Source organism: Pristiophorus japonicus, chromosome 12, assembly GCF_044704955.1.
Source record: "Pristiophorus japonicus isolate sPriJap1 chromosome 12, sPriJap1.hap1, whole genome shotgun sequence".
Lineage (NCBI taxonomy): Eukaryota > Metazoa > Chordata > Chondrichthyes > Pristiophoridae > Pristiophorus > Pristiophorus japonicus.
This window is the reverse complement of record NC_091988.1, coordinates 109,894,937-109,914,298: the sequence shown is the minus strand read 5'-3', so window position 1 is coordinate 109,914,298 and position 19,362 is coordinate 109,894,937.

Here is a 19,362-nt window from a genome sequence, read left to right as displayed (position 1 = left end):
ACAGCCTCCCCAGGCCCCTGGCCCTGAACAAAGGCCCACAGCCTCCCCAGGCCCCCGGCTCTGAACAAAGACCCAGATCCTGCTCAGGCCCCTGGCCCTGAACAAAGGGTCACAGCCTCCCCAGGCCCCCGGCACTGAACAAAGGCCCACAGCCTCCCCAGGCCCCAGACCCTGAACAAAGGCACACAGCCTCCCCAGGCCCCAGACGCTGAACAAAGGCCCACCGCCTCCTCAGGCCCCAGGCCCTGATGAAAGGCCCACAGCCTCCCCAGGCACCAAGCCCTGAACAAAGGCCCACAGCCTCCTCAGGCCCTGAACAAAGGCCCACAGCCTCCCCAGGCCCCAGGCCCTGAACAAAGGTCCACAGCCTCCCCAGGCCCCAGGCCCTGAACAAAGGACCACAGCCTCCCCAGGCCCCCGGCCCTGAACAAAGTCCCACAGCCTCCCAAAGCCCCAGACCCTGAACAAAGACACACAGCCTCCCCAGGCCCCAGGCCCTGAACAAAGGCCCACAGCCCTGAACAAAGGCCCACAGTCTCCCCAGGCCCCAGTCCCTGACCTAATGCCCACAGCCTCCTCAGGCCCCTGGCCCTGAACAAAGGGCCACAGCCTCCCCAGGCCCCAGACGCTGAACAAAGGCCCACCGCCTCCTCAGGCCCCAGGCCCTGATCAAAGGCCCAAAGCCTCCCCAGGCCAAAGGCCCTGAACAAAGGCCCACAGCCTCCTCAGGCTCTGAACAAAGGCCCACAGCCTCCCCAGGCCCCAGGCCCTGAACAAAGGCCCACAGCCTCCCCAGGCCCCTGAACAAAGGCCCACAGCCTCCCCAGGCCCTGGCTCTGAACAAAGGCCCACAGCCTCCCCAGGCCCCAAACAAAGGCCCAGAGCCTCCCCAGGCCCCAGGCCCCAGGCTCCCCGGCCCTGAACAAAGGCCAACAGCCTCCCCAGACCCCAGGCCCTGAACAAAGGGCACAGCATCCCCAGGCCCTGAACAAAGAACCACAGCCTCCCCAGGCTCCAGGCCCTCAATAAAGGCCCACAGCTTCCCCAGGCCCCTGGCCCTGAACAAAGGCCCACAGGCTCCCCAGGCCACAGGCCCTGAACAAAGGCCCAGAGCCTCCTCAAAGGCCCACAACGACCCCAGGCCCTGAACAAAGGCCCACAGCCTCCCCAGGCCCCAAACGAAGGCCCACAGCCTCCCCAGGCGCCAAGCAAAGGCACACAGTCTCCCCAGGCCCTGAACAAAGGCCCACAGCCTCCCCAGGCCGCAGTCCCTGAACAAAGGCCCACAGCCTCCTCAGGCCACAGGCCCTGAACAAAGGCCCACAGCCTCCCCAGGCCCTGAACAAAGGCCCACAGCCTCCCCAGGCCCTGAACAAAGGCCCACAGCCTCCCCAGGTCCTAAACAAAAGCCCACAGCATCCCCAGACCCAAAACAAAGGCCCACAGCCTCCCCAGGCCCTGAACAAAGGCCCATTATCTCCCCAGGCCCTGAACAAAGGCCCACAGCCTGCCCAGGCCCCTGAACAAAAGCCCACAGCCTCCCCAGGCCCTGAACAAAGGACCACAGCCTCCTCAGGCTCCAGTCCCTGAACAATGGCCCACAGCCTCCCCAGGCCCCCGGCCCTGAACAATGGCCCACAGTCTCCCCAGGCCCGAGGCCCTGAATAAAGGCCCACAGTCTCCTCAGGCCCCAGGCCCTGAACAAAGACCCACAGCCTCCCCAGGCCCTGAACAAAGGCCCACAGTCTCCCCAGGCCATAGGCCCTGAACAAAGGCCGACAGCCTCCCCAGGCTCCAGTCCCTGAACAAAGGCCCACAGCCTCCCCAGGCCTCTGGCCCTGAACAAAGGCCCACAGCCTCCCCAGGCCCCAAGCCCTGAACAAAGGCCCACAGACACCCCAGTTCCCTGGCCCTGAACAAAGGCCCATAGCCTCCCCAGGCCGCCAGCCCTGAACAAAGGCCCACAGCCTCCGCAGGCCGCAGGCCCTGAACAAAGGCCCACAGCCTCCTCAGGCCACAGGCCCTGAACAAAGGCCCACAGCCTCCCCAGGCCCCTGGCCCTGAACAAAGGCCCACAGCCTCCCCAGGCCCCCGGCCCTGAACAAAGGCCCAGAGCCTCCTCAGGCCCCTGGCCATGAACAAAGGGCCACAGCCTCCGCAGGCCCCCGGCCCTGAACAAAGGCCCACAGCCTCCCTAGGCCCCAGACCCTGAACAAAGGCACACAGCCTCCCCACTCCCCAGGCCCTGAACAAAGGCGCACAGCCTCCCCACGCCCCAGGCCCTGAACAAAGGCCCACAGCACTGAACAAAGGCCCACAGTCTCCCCAGGCCCCAGTCCCTGAACAAAGGCCCACAGCCTCCCCAGGCCTCTGGCCCTGAACAAAGGCCCACAGCCTCCCCAGGCCCCAGGCCCTGAACAAAGGCCCACAGCCACCCCAGTTCCCTGGCCCTGAACAAAGGCCCACAGCCTCCCCAGGCCGCCAGCCCTGAACAAAGGCCCACAGCCTCCCCAGGCCGCAGGCCCTGAACAAAGGCCCACAGCCTCCTCAGGCCACAGGTCCTGAACAAAGGCCCACAGCCTCCCCAGGCCCTGAACAAAGGCCCACAGCCTCCCCAGGCCCTGAACAAAGGCCCACAACCTCCCCAGGCCCTAAACAAAAGCCCACAGCATCCCCAGACCCGAAACAAAAGCCCACAGCCTCCCCAGGCCCTGAACAAAGGCCCATAGCCTCCCCAGGCCCTGAACAAATGCCCACAGCCTGCCCAGGCCCCTGAACAAAAGCCCACAGCCTCCCCAGGCCCTGAACAAAGGACCACAGCCTCCCCAGGCTCCAGTCCCTGAACAAAGGCCCAAAGCCTCCCCAGGCTCCCGGCCCTGAACAACGGCCCACAGTCTCCCCAGGCCCGAGGCCCTGAACAAAGGCCCACAGCCTCCTCAGACCGCAGGCCCTGAACAAAGACCCACAGCCTCCCCAGGCCCTGAACAAAGGCCGAAGGCCTCCCCAGGCTCCAGGCCCTGAACAAAGGCCCACAGCCTCCCCAGGCCCCTGGCCCTGAACAACGACCCACAGCCTCCCCAGGCCCGAGGCTCTGAACAAAGGCCCACAGCCTCCCCAGGCCGCAGGCCCTGAACAAAGGCCCACAGCCTCCTCAGGCCACAGGCCCTGAACAAAGGCCCACAGCCTCCCCAGGCCCTGAACAAAGGCCCACAGCCTCCCCAGGCCCTGAACAAAGGCCGACAGCCTCCCCAGGCTCCAGGCCCTGAACAAATGCCCACAGCCTCCTCAGGACCCAGGCCCTGAACAAAGGCCCACAGTCTCCCCAGGCCCCAGGACCTGAACAAAGGCCGACAGCCTCCCCAGGCTCCAGGGCCTGAACAAAGGCCCACAGCCTCCCCAGGCCCCCGGCCCTGAACAACGACCCACAGCCTCCCCAGGCCCGAGGCCCTGAACAAAAGCCAACAGCCTCCCCATGCCCCAGGCCTTGAACAAACGCCCAGAGCCTCCCCAGGCTGCTGGCCCTGAACAAAGGCCCACAGACCCACCCAAGGCCCCCAGCCCTCAACAAAGGCCCACAGCCTCCCCATGCCCCTGAGCCTAAACAAAGGCTGACAGCCCACCCCATGCTCCTGGCCCTGAACAATGGCCCACAGCCTCCTCAGGCCACAGGCCCTGAACAAAGGCCCACAGCCTCCCCAGGCCCTGGGCCCTGAACAAAGGCCCACAGACTCCCCAGGCCCCCGGCCCTGAACAAAGGCCCAGAGCCTCCTCAGGCCCCTGGCCCTGAACAAAGGGCCACAGCCTCCGCATGCCCCCGGCCCTGAACAAAGGCCCACAGCCTCCCCAGGCCCCCGGCCCTGAACAACGGCCCACAGCCTCCCCAGGCCCCAGGCGCTGAACAAAGGCCCACAGCCTCCCCAGGCTCCATGCACTGAACAAAGGCCCACAGCCTCCGCAGGCCCCCGGCCCTGAACAACGGCCCACAGCCTCCCCAGGCTACATACACTGAACAAAGGCCCACAGCCTCCCCAGGCCCCTGGCCCTGAACGAAGTCCCACAGCCTCACTAGGCCCCAGGACCTGAACAAAGGCCCACAGCCTCCCCAGGCCCCTGGCCCTGAACAAAGAGCCACAGCCTCCCCAGGCCACTGGACCTGAACAAAGGCACACAGCCTCCCCAGGCCCCAAGCCATGAACAAAGGCCCACAGCCTCCTCAGGCCCTGAACAAAGGCCCACAGCCTCCCCAGGCCCTGAACAAAGGCCCACAGCCTCCCCAGGCCCCAGGCCCTGAACAAAGGCCCACAGCCTCCCCAGGCCACTGGCCCTGAACAAAGACCCATAGCCTCCCCAGGCCCCCGGCCCTGAACAAAGGCCCAGAGCCTCCTCAGGCCCCTGGCCCTGAACAAAGAGCCACAGCCTCCCCAGGCCCCCGGCACTGAACAAAGGCACACAGCCTCCCCAGGCTCCAGGTCCTGAACAAAGGCCCACAGCCCTGAACAAAGGCCGACAGTCTCCCCAGGCCTCAGTCCCTGAACAAAGGCCCACAGCCTCCCCAGGCCCCTGGCCCTGAACAAAGGGCCACAGCCTCCCCAGGCCACAGATGCTGAACAAAGGCCCACCGCCTCCTCAGGCCCCAGGCCCTGATCAAAGGCCCACAGCCTCCCCAGGCCCCAGGCCCTGAACAAAGGCCCACAGCCTCCCCAGGCCCTGAACAAAGGCCCACAGCCACCCCAGTTCCCTGGCTCTGAACAAAGGCCCACAGCCTCCCCAGGCCGCCAGCCCTGAACAAAGGCCCACAGCCTCCTCAGGCCCTGAACAAAGGCCCACAGCCTCCCCAGGCCACAGGCCTTGAACAAAGGCCCACAGCCTCTTCAGGCCTTGAACAAAGGCCCACAGCCACCCAAGTTCCCTGGCTCTGAACAAAGGCCCACAGCCTCCCCAGGCTGCCAGCCCTGAACAAAGGCCCACAGCCTCCCCAGGCCCCTGAACAAAGGCCCACAGCCTCCCCAGGCCCTGGCTCTGAACAAAGGCCCACAGCATCCCCAGGCCCCAAACAAAGGCCCAGAGCCTCCCCAGGCCCCAGGCCCCAGGCTCCCCGGTCCTGAACAAAGGCCAACAGCCTCCCCAGACCCCAGGCCCTGAACAAAGGGCACAGCATCCCCAGGCCCTGAACAAAGAACCACAGCCTCCCCAGGCTCCAGGCCCTCAATAAAGGCCCACAGCTTCCCCAGGCCCCTGGCCCTGAACAAAGGCCCACAGGCTCCCCTGGCCACAGGCCCTGAACAAAGGCCCAGAGCCTCCTCAAAGGCCCACAACCACCCCAGGCCCTGAACAAAGGCCCACAGCCTCCCCAGGCCGCAGTCCCTGAACAAAGGCCCACAGCCTCCTCAGGCCACAGGCCCTGAACAAAGGCCCACAGCCTCCCCAGGCCCTGAACAAAGGCCCACAGCCTCCCCAGGCCCTGAACAAAGGCCCACAGCCTCCCCAGGTCCTAAACAAAAGCCCACAGCATCCCCAGACCCAAAACAAAGGCCCACAGCCTCCCCAGGCCCTGAACAAAGGCCCATTATCTCCCCAGGCCCTGAACAAAGGCCCACAGCCTGCCCAGGCCCCTGAACAAAAGCCCACAGCCTCCCCAGGCCCTGAACAAAGGACCACAGCCTCTTCAGGCTCCAGTCCCTGAACAAAGGCCCACAGCCTCCCCAGGCCCCCGGCCCTGAACAATGGCCCACAGTCTCCCCAGGCCCGAGGCCCTGAACAAAGGCCCACAGTCTCCTCAGGCCCCAGGCCCTGAACAAAGACCCACAGCCTCCCCAGGCCCTGAACAAAGGCCCACAGTCTCCCCAGGCCATAGGCCCTGAACAAAGGCCGACAGCCTCCCCAGGCTCCAGGCCCTGAACAAAGGCCCACAACCTCCCCAGGCCCCTGGCCCTGAACAACGACCCACAGCCTCCCCAGGCCCGAGGCCCTGAACAAAGGCCCACAGCCTCCCCAGGCCCCTGGCCCTGAACAAAGGCCCACAGCCTGCCCAGGCCCCCGGCCCTGAACAAAGGCACACAGCCTCCCCAGGCCCTAGGCCCTGAACAAAGGCCCACAGCCCTGAACAAAGACCCACAGTCTCCCCAGGCCCCAGTCCCTGAACAAAGGCCCACAGCCTCCCCAGGCCTCTGGCCCTGAACAAAGGCCCACAGCCTCCCCAGGCCCCAGGCCCTGAACAAAGGCCCACAGACACCCCAGTTCCCTGGCCCTGAACAAAGGCCCACAGCCTCCCCAGGCCGCCAGCCCTGAACAAAGGCCCACAGCCTCCGCAGGCCGCAGGCCCTGAACAAAGGCCCACAGCCTCCTCAGGCCACAGGCCCTGAACAAAGGCCCACAGCCTCCCCAGGCCCCTGGCCCTGAACAAAGGCCCACAGCCTCCCAAGGCCCCCGGCCCTGAACAAAGGCCCAGAGCCTCCTCAGGCCCCTGGCCATGAACAAAGGGCCACAGCCTCCGCAGGCCCCCGGCCCTGAACAAAGGCCCACAGCCTCCCTAGGCCCCAGACCCTGAACAAAGGCACACAGCCTCCCCACGCCCCAGGCCCTGAACAAAGGCGCACAGCCTCCCCACGCCCCAGGCCCTGAACAAAGGCCCACAGCCCTGAACAAAGGCCCACAGTCTCCCCAGGCCCCAGTCCCTGAACAAAGGCCCACAGCCTCCCCAGGCCTCTGGCCCTGAACAAAGGCCCACAGCCTCCCCAGGCCCCAGGCCCTGAACAAAGGCCCACAGCCACCCCAGTTCCCTGGCCCTGAACAAAGGCCCACAGCCTCCCCAGGCCGCCAGCCCTGAACAAAGGCCCACAGCCTCCCCAGGCCGCAGGCCCTGAACAAAGGCCCACAGCCTCCTCAGGCCACAGGCCCTGAACAAAGGCCCACAGCCTCCCCAGGCCCTGAACAAAGGCCCACAGCCTCCCCAGGCCCTGAACAAAGGCCCACAACCTCCCCAGGCCCTAAACAAAAGCCCACAGCATCCCCAGACCCGAAACAAAGGCCCACAGCCTCCCCAGGCCCTGAACAAAGGCCCATAGCCTCCCCAGGCCCTGAACAAATGCCCACAGCCTGCCCAGGCCCCTGAACAAAAGCCCACAGCCTCCCCAGGCCCTGAACAAAGGACCACAGCCTCCCCAGGCTCCAGTCCCTTAACAAAGGCCCAAAGCCTCCCCAGGCCCCTGGCCCTGAACAACGGCCCACAGTCTCCCCAGGCCCGAGGCCCTGAACAAAGGCCCACAGCCTCCTCAGGCCCCAGGCCCTGAACAAAGACCCACAGCCTCCCCAGGTTCCTGAACAAAGGCCGACAGCCTCCCCAGGCTCCAGGCCCTGAACAAAGGCCCACAGCCTCCCCAGGCCCCTGGCCCTGAACAACGACCCACAGTCTTCCCAGGCCCGAGGCTCTGAACAAAGGCCCACAGCCTCCCCAGGCCGCAGGCCCTGAACAAAGGCCCACAGCCTCCTCAGGCCACAGGCCCTGAACAAAGGCCCACAGCCTCCCCAGGCCCTGAACAAAGGCCCACAGCCTCCCCAGGCCCTGAACAAAGGCCGACAGCCTCCCCAGGCTCCAGGCCCTGAACAAATGCCCACAGCCTCCTCAGGACCCAGGCCCTGAACAAAGGCCCACAGTCTCCCCAGGCCCCAGGACCTGAACAAAGGCCGACAGCCTCCCCAGGCTCCAAGCCCTGAACAAAGGCCCACAGCCTCCACAGGCCCCCGGCCCTGAACAACGACCCACAGCCTCCCCAGGCCCGAGGCCCTGAACAAAAGCCAACAGCCTCCCCATGCCCCAGGCCTTCAACAAACGCCCAGAGCCTCCCCAGGCTGCTGGCCCTGAACAAAGGCCCACAGACCCACCCAAGGCCCCCGGCCCTCAACAAAGGCCCACAGCCTCCCCATGCCCCTGAGCCTAAACAAAGGCTGACAGCCCACCCCATGCTCCTGGCCCTGAACAATGGCCCACAGCCTCCTCAGGCCACAGGCCCTGAACAAAGGCCCACAGCCTCCCCAGGCCCTGGGCCCTGAACAAAGGCCCACAGACTCCCCAGGCCCCCGGCCCTGAACAAAGGCCCAGAGCCTCCTCAGGCCCCTGGCCCTGAACAAAGGGCCACAGCCTCCGCATGCCCCCGGCCCTGAACAAAGGCCCACAGCCTCCCCAGGCCCCCGGCCCTGAACAACGGCCCACAGCCTCCCCAGGCCCCAGGCGCTGAACAAAGGCCAAAAGCCTCCCCAGGCTCCATGCACTGAACAAAGGCCCACAGCCTCCCCAGGCCCCCGGCCCTGAACAACGGCCCACAGCCTCCCCAGGCTACATACACTGAACAAAGGCCCACAGCCTCCCCAGGCCCCCGGCCCTGAACAAAGGCCCACAGCCTCCCCAGGCCCCTGGCCCTGAACGAAGTCCCGCAGCCTCACTAGGCCCCAGGACCTGAACAAAGGCCCACAGCCTCCCCAGGCCACTGGACCTGAACAAAGGCACACAGCCTCCCCAGGCCCCAAGCCATGAACAAAGGCCCACAGCCTCCTCAGGCCCTGAACAAAGGCCCACAGCCTCCCCAGGCCCTGAACAAAGGCCCACAGCCTCCCCAGGCCCCAGGCCCTGAACAAAGGCCCACAGCCTCCCCAGGCCACTGGCCCTGAACAAAGACCCATAGCCTCCCCAGGCCCCCGGCCCTGAACAAAGGCCCAGAGCCTCCTCAGGCCCCTGGCCCTGAACAAAGAGCCACAGCCTCCCCAGGCCCCCGGCCCTGAACAAAGGCACACAGCCTCCCCAGGCTCCAGGTCCTGAACAAAGGCCCACAGCCCTGAACAAAGGCCGACAGTCTCCCCAGGCCTCAGTCCCTGAACAAAGGCCCACAGCCTCCCCAGGCCCCTGGCCCTGAACAAAGGGCCACAGCCTCCCCAGGCCACAGATGCTGAACAAAGGCCCACCGCCTCCTCAGGCCCCAGGCCCTGATCAAAGGCCCACAGCCTCCCCAGGCCCCAGGCCCTGAACAAAGGCCCACAGCCTCCCCAGGCCCTGAACAAAGGCCCACAGCCACCCCAGTTCCCTGGCTCTGAACAAAGGCCCACAGCCTCCCCAGGCCGCCAGCCCTGAACAAAGGCCCACAGCCTCCTCAGGCCCTGAACAAAGGCCCACAGCCTCCCCAGGCCACAGGCCTTGAACAAAGGCCCACAGCCTCCCCAGGCCTTGAACAAAGGCCCACAGCCACCCAAGTTCCCTGGCTCTGAACAAAGGCCCACAGCCTCCCCAGGCTGCCAGCCCTGAACAAAGGCCCACAGCCTCCCCAGGCCCCTGAACAAAGGCCCACAGCCTCCCCAGGCCCTGGCCCTGAACAAAGGCCCATAGCCTCTCCAGGCCTCAAACAATTGGCCAGAGCCTCCCCAGGCCCCAGGCCCCAGGCCCCCCGGCCCTGAACAAAGGCCAACAGCCTCCCCAGGCCCTGGCCCTGAACAAAGGGCACAGCATCCCCAGGCCCTGAACAAAGAACCACAGCCTCCCCAGGCCCCAGGCCCTGAATAAAGGCCCAAAGCCTCCAGGCCCCTGGCCCTGAACAAAGGCCAACAGCCTCCCCAGGCCCTGAACAAAGAACCACAGCCTCCCCAGGCCCCAGGCCCTGAATAAAGGCCCAAAGCCTCCAGGCCCCTGGCCCTGAACAAAGGCCCACAGCCTCCCCAGGCGCCAGGCCCTAAACAAAGGCCACAACCTCCACAGGCCCTGAACAAAGGCCCACAGCCTCCCCAGGCCCCCGGCCCTGAACAATGGCCCACAGTCTCCCCAGGCCCGAGGCCCTGAACAAAGGCCCACAGTCTCCTCAGGCCCCAGGCCCTGAACAAAGACCCACAGCCTCCCCAGGCCCTGAACAAAGGCCCACAGTCTCCCCAGGCCATAGGCCCTGAACAAAGGCCGACAGCCTCCCCAGGCTCCAGGCCCTGAACAAAGGCCCACAACCTCCCCAGGCCCCTGGCCCTGAACAACGACCCACAGCCTCCCCAGGCCCGAGGCCCTGAACAAAGGCCCACAGCCTCCCCAGGCCCCTGGCCCTGAACAAAGGCCCACAGCCTGCCCAGGCCCCCGGCCCTGAACAAAGGCACACAGCCTCCCCAGGCCCTAGGCCCTGAACAAAGGCCCACAGCCCTGAACAAAGACCCACAGTCTCCCCAGGCCCCAGTCCCTGAACAAAGGCCCACAGCCTCCCCAGGCCTCTGGCCCTGAACAAAGGCCCACAGCCTCCCCAGGCCCCAGGCCCTGAACAAAGGCCCACAGACACCCCAGTTCCCTGGCCCTGAACAAAGGCCCACAGCCTCCCCAGGCCGCCAGCCCTGAACAAAGGCCCACAGCCTCCGCAGGCCGCAGGCCCTGAACAAAGGCCCACAGCCTCCTCAGGCCACAGGCCCTGAACAAAGGCCCACAGCCTCCCCAGGCCCCTGGCCCTGAACAAAGGCCCACAGCCTCCCCAGGCCCCCGGCCCTGAACAAAGGCCCAGAGCCTCCTCAGGCCCCTGGCCATGAACAAAGGGCCACAGCCTCCGCAGGCCCCCGGCCCTGAACAAAGGCCCACAGCCTCCCTAGGCCCCAGACCCTGAACAAAGGCACACAGCCTCCCCACGCCCCAGGCCCTGAACAAAGGCGCACAGCCTCCCCACGCCCCAGGCCCTGAACAAAGGCCCACAGCCCTGAACAAAGGCCCACAGTCTCCCCAGGCCCCAGTCCCTGAACAAAGGCCCACAGCCTCCCCAGGCCTCTGGCCCTGAACAAAGGCCCACAGCCTCCCCAGGCCCCAGGCCCTGAACAAAGGCCCACAGCCACCCCAGTTCCCTGGCCCTGAACAAAGGCCCACAGCCTCCCCAGGCCGCCAGCCCTGAACAAAGGCCCACAGCCTCCCCAGGCCGCAGGCCCTGAACAAAGGCCCACAGCCTCCTCAGGCCACAGGCCCTGAACAAAGGCCCACAGCCTCCCCAGGCCCTGAACAAAGGCCCACAGCCTCCCCAGGCCCTGAACAAAGGCCCACAACCTCCCCAGGCCCTAAACAAAAGCCCACAGCATCCCCAGACCCGAAACAAAGGCCCACAGCCTCCCCAGGCCCTGAACAAAGGCCCATAGCCTCCCCAGGCCCTGAACAAATGCCCACTGCCTGCCCAGGCCCCTGAACAAAAGCCCACAGCCTCCCCAGGCCCTGAACAAAGGACCACAGCCTCCCCAGGCTCCAGTCCCTTAACAAAGGCCCAAAGCCTCCCCAGGCCCCCGGCCCTGAACAACGGCCCACAGTCTCCCCAGGCCCGAGGCCCTGAACAAAGGCCCACAGCCTCCTCAGGCCCCAGGCCCTGAACAAAGACCCACAGCCTCCCCAGGTTCCTGAACAAAGGCCGACAGCCTCCCCAGGCTCCAGGCCCTGAACAAAGGCCCACAGCCTCCCCAGGCCCCTGGCCCTGAACAACGACCCACAGCCTTCCCAGGCCCGAGGCTCTGAACAAAGGCCCACAGCCTCCCAAGGCCGCAGGCCCTGAACAAAGGCCCACAGCCTCCTCAGGCCACAGGCCCTGAACAAAGGCCCACAGCCTCCCCAGGCCCTGAACAAAGGCCCACAGCCTCCCCAGGCCCTGAACAAAGGCCGACAGCCTCCCCAGGCTCCAGGCCCTGAACAAATGCCCACAGCCTCCTCAGGACCCAGGCCCTGAACAAAGGCCCACAGTCTCCCCAGGCCCCAGGACCTGAACAAAGGCCGACAGCCTCCCCAGGCTCCAGGCCCTGAACAAAGGCCCACAGCCTCCACAGGCCCCCGGCCCTGAACAACGACCCACAGCCTCCCCAGGCCCGAGGCCCTGAACAAAAGCCAACAGCCTCCCCATGCCCCAGGCCTTCAACAAACGCCCAGAGCCTCCCCAGGCTGCTGGCCCTGAACAAAGGCCCACAGACCCACCCAAGGCCCCCGGCCCTCAACAAAGGCCCACAGCCTCCCCATGCCCCTGAGCCTAAACAAAGGCTGACAGCCCACCCCATGCTCCTGGCCCTGAACAATGGCCCACAGCCTCCTCAGGCCACAGGCCCTGAACAAAGGCCCACAGCCTCCCCAGGCCCTGGGCCCTGAACAAAGGCCCACAGACTCCCCAGGCCCCCGGCCCTGAACAAAGGCCCAGAGCCTCCTCAGGCCCCTGGCCCTGAACAAAGGGCCACAGCCTCCGCATGCCCCCGGCCCTGAACAAAGGCCCACAGCCTCCCCAGGCCCCCGGCCCTGAACAACGGCCCACAGCCTCCCCAGGCCCCAGGCGCTGAACAAAGGCCCACAGCCTCCCCAGGCTCCATGCACTGAACAAAGGCCCACAGCCTCCCCAGGCCCCCGGCCCTGAACAACGGCCCACAGCCTCCCCAGGCTACATACACTGAACAAAGGCCCACAGCCTCCCCAGGCCCCCGGCCCTGAACAAAGGCCCACAGCCTCCCCAGGCCCCTGGCCCTGAACGAAGTCCCGCAGCCTCACTAGGCCCCAGGACCTGAACAAAGGCCCACAGCCTCCCCAGGCCACTGGACCTGAACAAAGGCACACAGCCTCCCCAGGCCCCAAGCCATGAACAAAGGCCCACAGCCTCCTCAGGCCCTGAACAAAGGCCCACAGCCTCCCCAGGCCCTGAACAAAGGCCCACAGCCTCCCCAGGCCCCAGGCCCTGAACAAAGGCCCACAGCCTCCCCAGGCCACTGGCCCTGAACAAAGACCCATAGCCTCCCCAGGCCCCCGGCCCTGAACAAAGGCCCAGAGCCTCCTCAGGCCCCTGGCCCTGAACAAAGAGCCACAGCCTCCCCAGGCCCCCGGCCCTGAACAAAGGCACACAGCCTCCCCAGGCTCCAGGTCCTGAACAAAGGCCCACAGCCCTGAACAAAGGCCGACAGTCTCCCCAGGCCTCAGTCCCTGAACAAAGGCCCACAGCCTCCCCAGGCCCCTGGCCCTGAACAAAGGGCCACAGCCTCCCCAGGCCACAGATGCTGAACAAAGGCCCACCGCCTCCTCAGGCCCCAGGCCCTGATCAAAGGCCCACAGCCTCCCCAGGCCCCAGGCCCTGAACAAAGGCCCACAGCCTCCCCAGGCCCTGAACAAAGGCCCACAGCCACCCCAGTTCCCTGGCTCTGAACAAAGGCCCACAGCCTCCCCAGGCCGCCAGCCCTGAACAAAGGCCCACAGCCTCCTCAGGCCCTGAACAAAGGCCCACAGCCTCCCCAGGCCACAGGCCTTGAACAAAGGCCCACAGCCTCCCCAGGCCTTGAACAAAGGCCCACAGCCACCCAAGTTCCCTGGCTCTGAACAAAGGCCCACAGCCTCCCCAGGCTGCCAGCCCTGAACAAAGGCCCACAGCCTCCCCAGGCCCCTGAACAAAGGCCCACAGCCTCCCCAGGCCCTGGCCCTGAACAAAGGCCCATAGCCTCTCCAGGCCTCAAACAATGGCCCAGAGCCTCCCCAGGCCCCAGGCCCCAGGCCCCCCGGCCCTGAACAAAGGCCAACAGCCTCCCCAGGCCCTGGCCCTGAACAAAGGGCACAGCATCCCCAGGCCCTGAACAAAGAACCACAGCCTCCCCAGGCCCCAGGCCCTGAATAAAGGCCCAAAGCCTCCAGGCCCCTGGCCCTGAACAAAGGCCAACAGCCTCCCCAGGCCCTGAACAAAGAACCACAGCCTCCCCAGGCCCCAGGCCCTGAATAAAGGCCCAAAGCCTCCAGGCCCCTGGCCCTGAACAAAGGCCCACAGCCTCCCCAGGCGCCAGGCCCTAAACAAAGGCCACAACCTCCACAGGCCCTGAACAAAGGCCCACAGCCTCCCCAGGCCCCTGGCCCTGAACAAAGGGCCACAGCCTCCCCAGGCCACAGATGCTGAACAAAGGCCCACCGCCTCCTCAGGCCCCAGGCCCTGATCAAAGGCCCACAGCCTCCCCAGGCCCCAGGCCCTGAACAAAGAGCCACAGCCTCCTCAGGCCCTGAACAAAGGCCCACAGCCTCCCCAGGCCACAGGCCTTGAACAAAGGCCCACAGCCTCCCCAGGCCCTGAACAAAGGCCCACAGCCACCCCACTTCCCTGGCTCTGAACAAAGGCCCACAGCCTCCCCAGGGTGCCAGCCCTGAACAAAGGCCCACAGCCTCCCCAGGCCCCTGAACAAAGGCCCACAGCCTCCCCAGGCCCTGGCCCTGAACAAAGGCCCATAGCCTCCCCAGGCCTCAAGCAATGGCCCAGAGCCTCCCCAGGCCCTGAACAAAGGCCCACAGCCTCCCCAGGCCCTAAACAAAAGCCCACAGCATCCCCAGACCCGAAACAAAGGCCCACAGCCTCCCCAGGCCCTGAACAAAGGCCCATAGCCTCCCCAGGCCCTGAACAAATGCCCACAGCCTGCCCAGGCCCCTGAACAAAAGCCCACAGCCTGCCCAGGCCCCTGAACAAAAGCCCACAGCCTCCCCAGGCCCTGAACAAAGGACCACAGCCTCCCCAGGCTCCAATCCCTGAACAAAGGCCCAAAGCCTCCCCAGGCTCCCGGCCCTGAACAACGGCCCACAGTCTCCCCAGGCCCGAGGCCCTGAACAAAGGCCCACAGCCTCCTCAGGCCGCAGGCCCTGAACAAAGACCCACAGCCTCCCCAGGCCCTGAACAAAGGCCGACAGCCTCCCCAGGCTCCAGGCCCTGAACAAAGGCCCACAGCCTCCCCAGGCCCCTGGCCCTGAACAACGACCCACAGCCTCCCCAGGCCCGAGGCTCTGAACAAAGGCCCACGGCCTCCCCAGGCCGCAGGCCCTGAACAAAGGCCCACAGCCTCCTCAGGCCACAGGCCCTGAACAAAGGCCCACAGCCTCCCCAGGCCCTGAACAAAGGCCCACAGCCTCCCCAGGCCCTGAACAAAGGCCGACAGCCTCCCCAGGCTCCAGGCCCTGAACAAATGCCCACAGCCTCCTCAGGACCCAGGCCCTGAACAAAGGCCCACAGTCTCCCCAGGCCCCAGGACCTGAACAAAGGCCGACAGCCTCCCCAGGCTCCAGGCCCTGAACAAAGGCCCACAGCCTCCCTAGGCCCCCGGCCCTGAACAACGACCCACAGCCTCCCCAGGCCCGAGGCCCTGAACAAAAGCCAACAGCCTCCCCATGCCCCAGGCCTTGAACAAACGCCCAGAGCCTCCCCAGGCTGCTGGCCCTGAACAAAGGCCCACAGACCCACCCAAGGCCCCCAGCCCTCAACAAAGGCCCACAGCCTCCCCATGCCCCTGAGCCTAAACAAAGGCTGACAGCCCACCCCATGCTCCTGGCCCTGAACAATGGCCCACAGCCTCCTCAGGCCACAGGCCCTGAACAAAGGCCCACAGCCTCCCCAGGCCCTGGGCCCTGAACAAAGGCCCACAGACTCCCCAGGCCCCCGGCCCTGAACAAAGGCCCAGAGCCTCCTCAGGCCCCTGGCCCTGAACAAAGGGCCACAGCCTCCGCATGCCCCCGGCCCTGAACAAAGGCCCACAGCCTCCCCAGGCCCCCGGCCCTGAACAACGGCCCACAGCCTCCCCAGGCCCCAGGCGCTGAACAAAGGCCCACAGCCTCCCCAGGCTCCATGCACTGAACAAAGGCCCACAGCCTCCCCAGGCCCCCGGCCCTGAACAACGGCCCACAGCCTCCCCAGGCTACATACACTGAACAAAGGCCCACAGCCTCCCCAGGCCCCCGGCCCTGAACAAAGGCCCACAGCCTCCCGAGGCCACTGGCCCTGAACGAAGGCCCACAGCCTCACTAGGCCCCAGGACCTGAACAAAGGCCCACAGCCTCCCCAGGCCACTGGACCTGAACAAAGGCACACAGCCTCGCCAGGCCCCAAGCCATGAACAAAGGCCCACAGCCTCCTCAGGCCCTGAACAAAGGCCCACAGCCTCCCCAGGCCCTGAACAAAGGCCCACAGCCTCCCCAGGCCCCAGGCCCTGAACAAAGGCCCACAACCTCCCCAGGCCACTGGCCCTGAACAAAGACCCATAGCCTCCCCAGGCCCCCGGCCCTGAACAAAGGCCCAGAGCCTCCTCAGGCCCCTGGCCCTGAACAAAGAGCCACAGCCTCCCCAGGCCCCCGGCCCTGAACAAAGGCACACAGCCTCCCCAGGCTCCAGGTCCTAAACAAAGGCCCACAGCCCTGAACAAAGGCCGACAGTCTCCCCAGGCCTCAGTCCCTGAACAAAGGCCCACAGCCTCCCCAGGCCCCTGGCCCTGAACAAAGGGCCACAGCCTCCCCAGGCCACAGATGCTGAACAAAGGCCCACCGCCTCCTCAGGCCACAGGCCCTGAACAAAGGCCCACAGCCTCCCCAGGCCCCTGGCCCTGAACAAAGGCCCACAGCCTCCCCAGGCCCCCGGCCCTGAACAAAGGCCCAGAGCCTCCTCAGGCCCCTGGCCATGAACAAAGGGCCACAGCCTCCGCAGGCCCCCGGCCCTGAACAAAGGCCCACAGCCTCCCTAGTCCCCAGACCCTGAACAAAGGCACACAGCCTCCCCACGCCCCAGGCCCTGAACAAAGGCGCACAGCCTCCCCACGCCCCAGGCCCTGAACAAAGGCCCACAGCCCTGAACAAAGGCCCACAGTCTCCCCAGGCCCCAGTCCCTGAACAAATGCCCACAGCCTCCTCAGGACCCAGGCCCTGAACAAAGGCCCACAGTCTCCCCAGGCCCCAGGCCCTGAACAAAGGCCCACAGCCACCCCAGTTCCCTGGCCCTGAACAAAGGCCCACAGCCTCCCCAGGCCGCCAGCCCTGAACAAAGGCCCACAGCCTCCCCAGGCCGCAGGCCCTGAACAAAGGCCCACAGCCTCCTCAGGCCACAGGCCCTGAACAAAGGCCCACAGCCTCCCCAGGCCCTGAACAAAGGCCCACAGCCTCCCCAGGCCCTGAACAAAGGCCCACAACCTCCCCAGGCCCTAAACAAAAGCCCACAGCATCCCCAGACCCGAAACAAAGGCCCACAGCCTCCCCAGGCCCTGAACAAAGGCCCATAGCCTCCCCAGGCCCTGAACAAATGCCCACAGCCTGCCCAGGCCCCTGAACAAAAGCCCACAGCCTCCCCAGGCCCTGAACAAAGGACCACAGCCTCCCCAGGCCCCCGGCCCTGAACAACGGCCCACAGTCTCCCCAGGCCCGAGGCCCTGAACAAAGGCCCACAGCCTCCTCAGGCCCCAGGCCCTGAACAAAGACCCACAGCCTCCCCAGGTTCCTGAACAAAGGCCGACAGCCTCCCCAGGCTCCAGGCCCTGAACAAAGGCCCACAGCCTCCCCAGGCCCCTGGCCCTGAACAACGACCCACAGCCTTCCCAGGCCCGAGGCTCTGAACAAAGGCCCACAGCCTCCCCAGGCCGCAGGCCCTGAACAAAGGCCCACAGCCTCCTCAGGCCACAGGCCCTGAACAAAGGCCCACAGCCTCCCCAGGCCCTGAACAAAGGCCCACAGCCTCCCCAGGCCCTGAACAAAGGCCGACAGCCTCCCCAGGCTCCAGGCCCTGAACAAAGGCCCACAGCCTCCACAGGCCGCCAGCCCTGAACAACGACCCACAGCCTCCCCAGGCCCGAGGCCCTGAACAAAAGCCAACAGCCTCCCCATGCCCCAGGCCTTCAACAAACGCCCAGAGCCTCCCCAGGCTGCTGGCCCTGAACAAAGGCCCACAGACCCACCCAAAGCCCCCGGCCCTCAACAAAGGCCCACAGCCTCCCCATGCCCCTGAGCCTAAACAAAGGCTGACAGCCCACCCCATGCTCCTGGCCCTGAACAATGGCCCACAGCCTCCTCAGGCCACAGGCCCTGAACAAAGGCCCACAGCCTCCCCAGGCCCTGGGCCCTGAACAAAGGCCCACAGACTCCCCAGGCCCCCGGCCCTGAACAAAGGCCCAGAGCCTCCTCAGGCCCCTGGCCCTGAACAAAGGGCCACAGCCTCCGCATGCCCCCGGCCCTGAACAAAGGCCCACAGCCTCCCCAGGCCCCCGGCCCTGAACAACGGCCCACAGCCTCCCCAGGCCCCAGGCGCTGAACAAAGGCCCACAGCCTCCCCAGGCTCCATGCACTGAACAAAGGCCCACAGCCTCCCCAGGCCCCCGGCCCTGAACAACGGCCCACAGCCTCCCCAGGCTACATACACTGAACAAAGGCCCACAGCCTCCCCAGGCCCCCGGCCCTGAACAAAGGCCCACAGCCTCCCCAGGCCCCTGGCCCTGAACGAAGTCCCGCAGCCTCACTAGGCCCCAGGACCTGAACAAAGGCCCACAGCCTCCCCAGGCCACTGGACCTGAACAAAGGCACACAGCCTCCCCAGGCCCCAAGCCATGAACAAAGGCCCACAGCCTCCTCAGGCCCTGAACAAAGGCCCACAGCCTCCCCAGGCCCTGAACAAAGGCCCACAGCCTCCCCAGGCCCCAGGCCCTGAACAAAGGCCCACAGCCTCCCCAGGCCACTGGCCCTGAACAAAGACCCATAGCCTCCCCAGGCCCCCGGCCCTGAACAAAGGCCCAGAGCCTCCTCAGGCCCCTGGCACTGAACAAAGAGCCACAGCCTCCCCAGGCCCCCGGCCCTGAACAAAGGCACACAGCCTCCCCAGGCTCCAGGTCCTGAACAAAGGCCCACAGCCCTGAACAAAGGCCGACAGTCTCCCCAGGCCTCAGTCCCTGAACAAAGGCCCACAGCCTCCCCAGGCCCCTGGCCCTGAACAAAGGGCCACAGCCTCCCCAGGCCACAGATGCTGAACAAAGGCCCACCGCCTCCTCAGGCCCCAGGCCCTGATCAAAGGCCCACAGCCTCCCCAGGCCCCAGGCCCTGAACAAAGGCCCACAGCCTCCCCAGGCCCTGAACAAAGGCCCACAGCCACCCCAGTTCCCTGGCTCTGAACAAAGGCCCACAGCCTCCCCAGGCCGCCAGCCCTGAACAAAGGCCCACAGCCTCCTCAGGCCCTGAACAAAGGCCCACAGCCTCCCCAGGCCACAGGCCTTGAACAAAGGCCCACAGCCTCCCCAGGCCTTGAACAAAGGCCCACAGCCACCCAAGTTCCCTGGCTCTGAACAAAGGCCCACAGCCTCCCCAGGCTGCCAGCCCTGAACAAAGGCCCACAGCCTCCCCAGGCCCCTGAACAAAGGCCCACAGCCTCCCCAGGCCCTGGCCCTGAACAAAGGCCCATAGCCTCTCCAGGCCTCAAACAATGGCCCAGAGCCTCCCCAGGCCCCAGGCCCCAGGCCCCCCGGCCCTGAACAAAGGCCAACAGCCTCCCCAGGCCCTGGCCCTGAACAAAGGGCACAGCATCCCCAGGCCCTGAACAAAGAACCACAGCCTCCCCAGGCCCCAGGCCCTGAATAAAGGCCCAAAGCCTCCAGGCC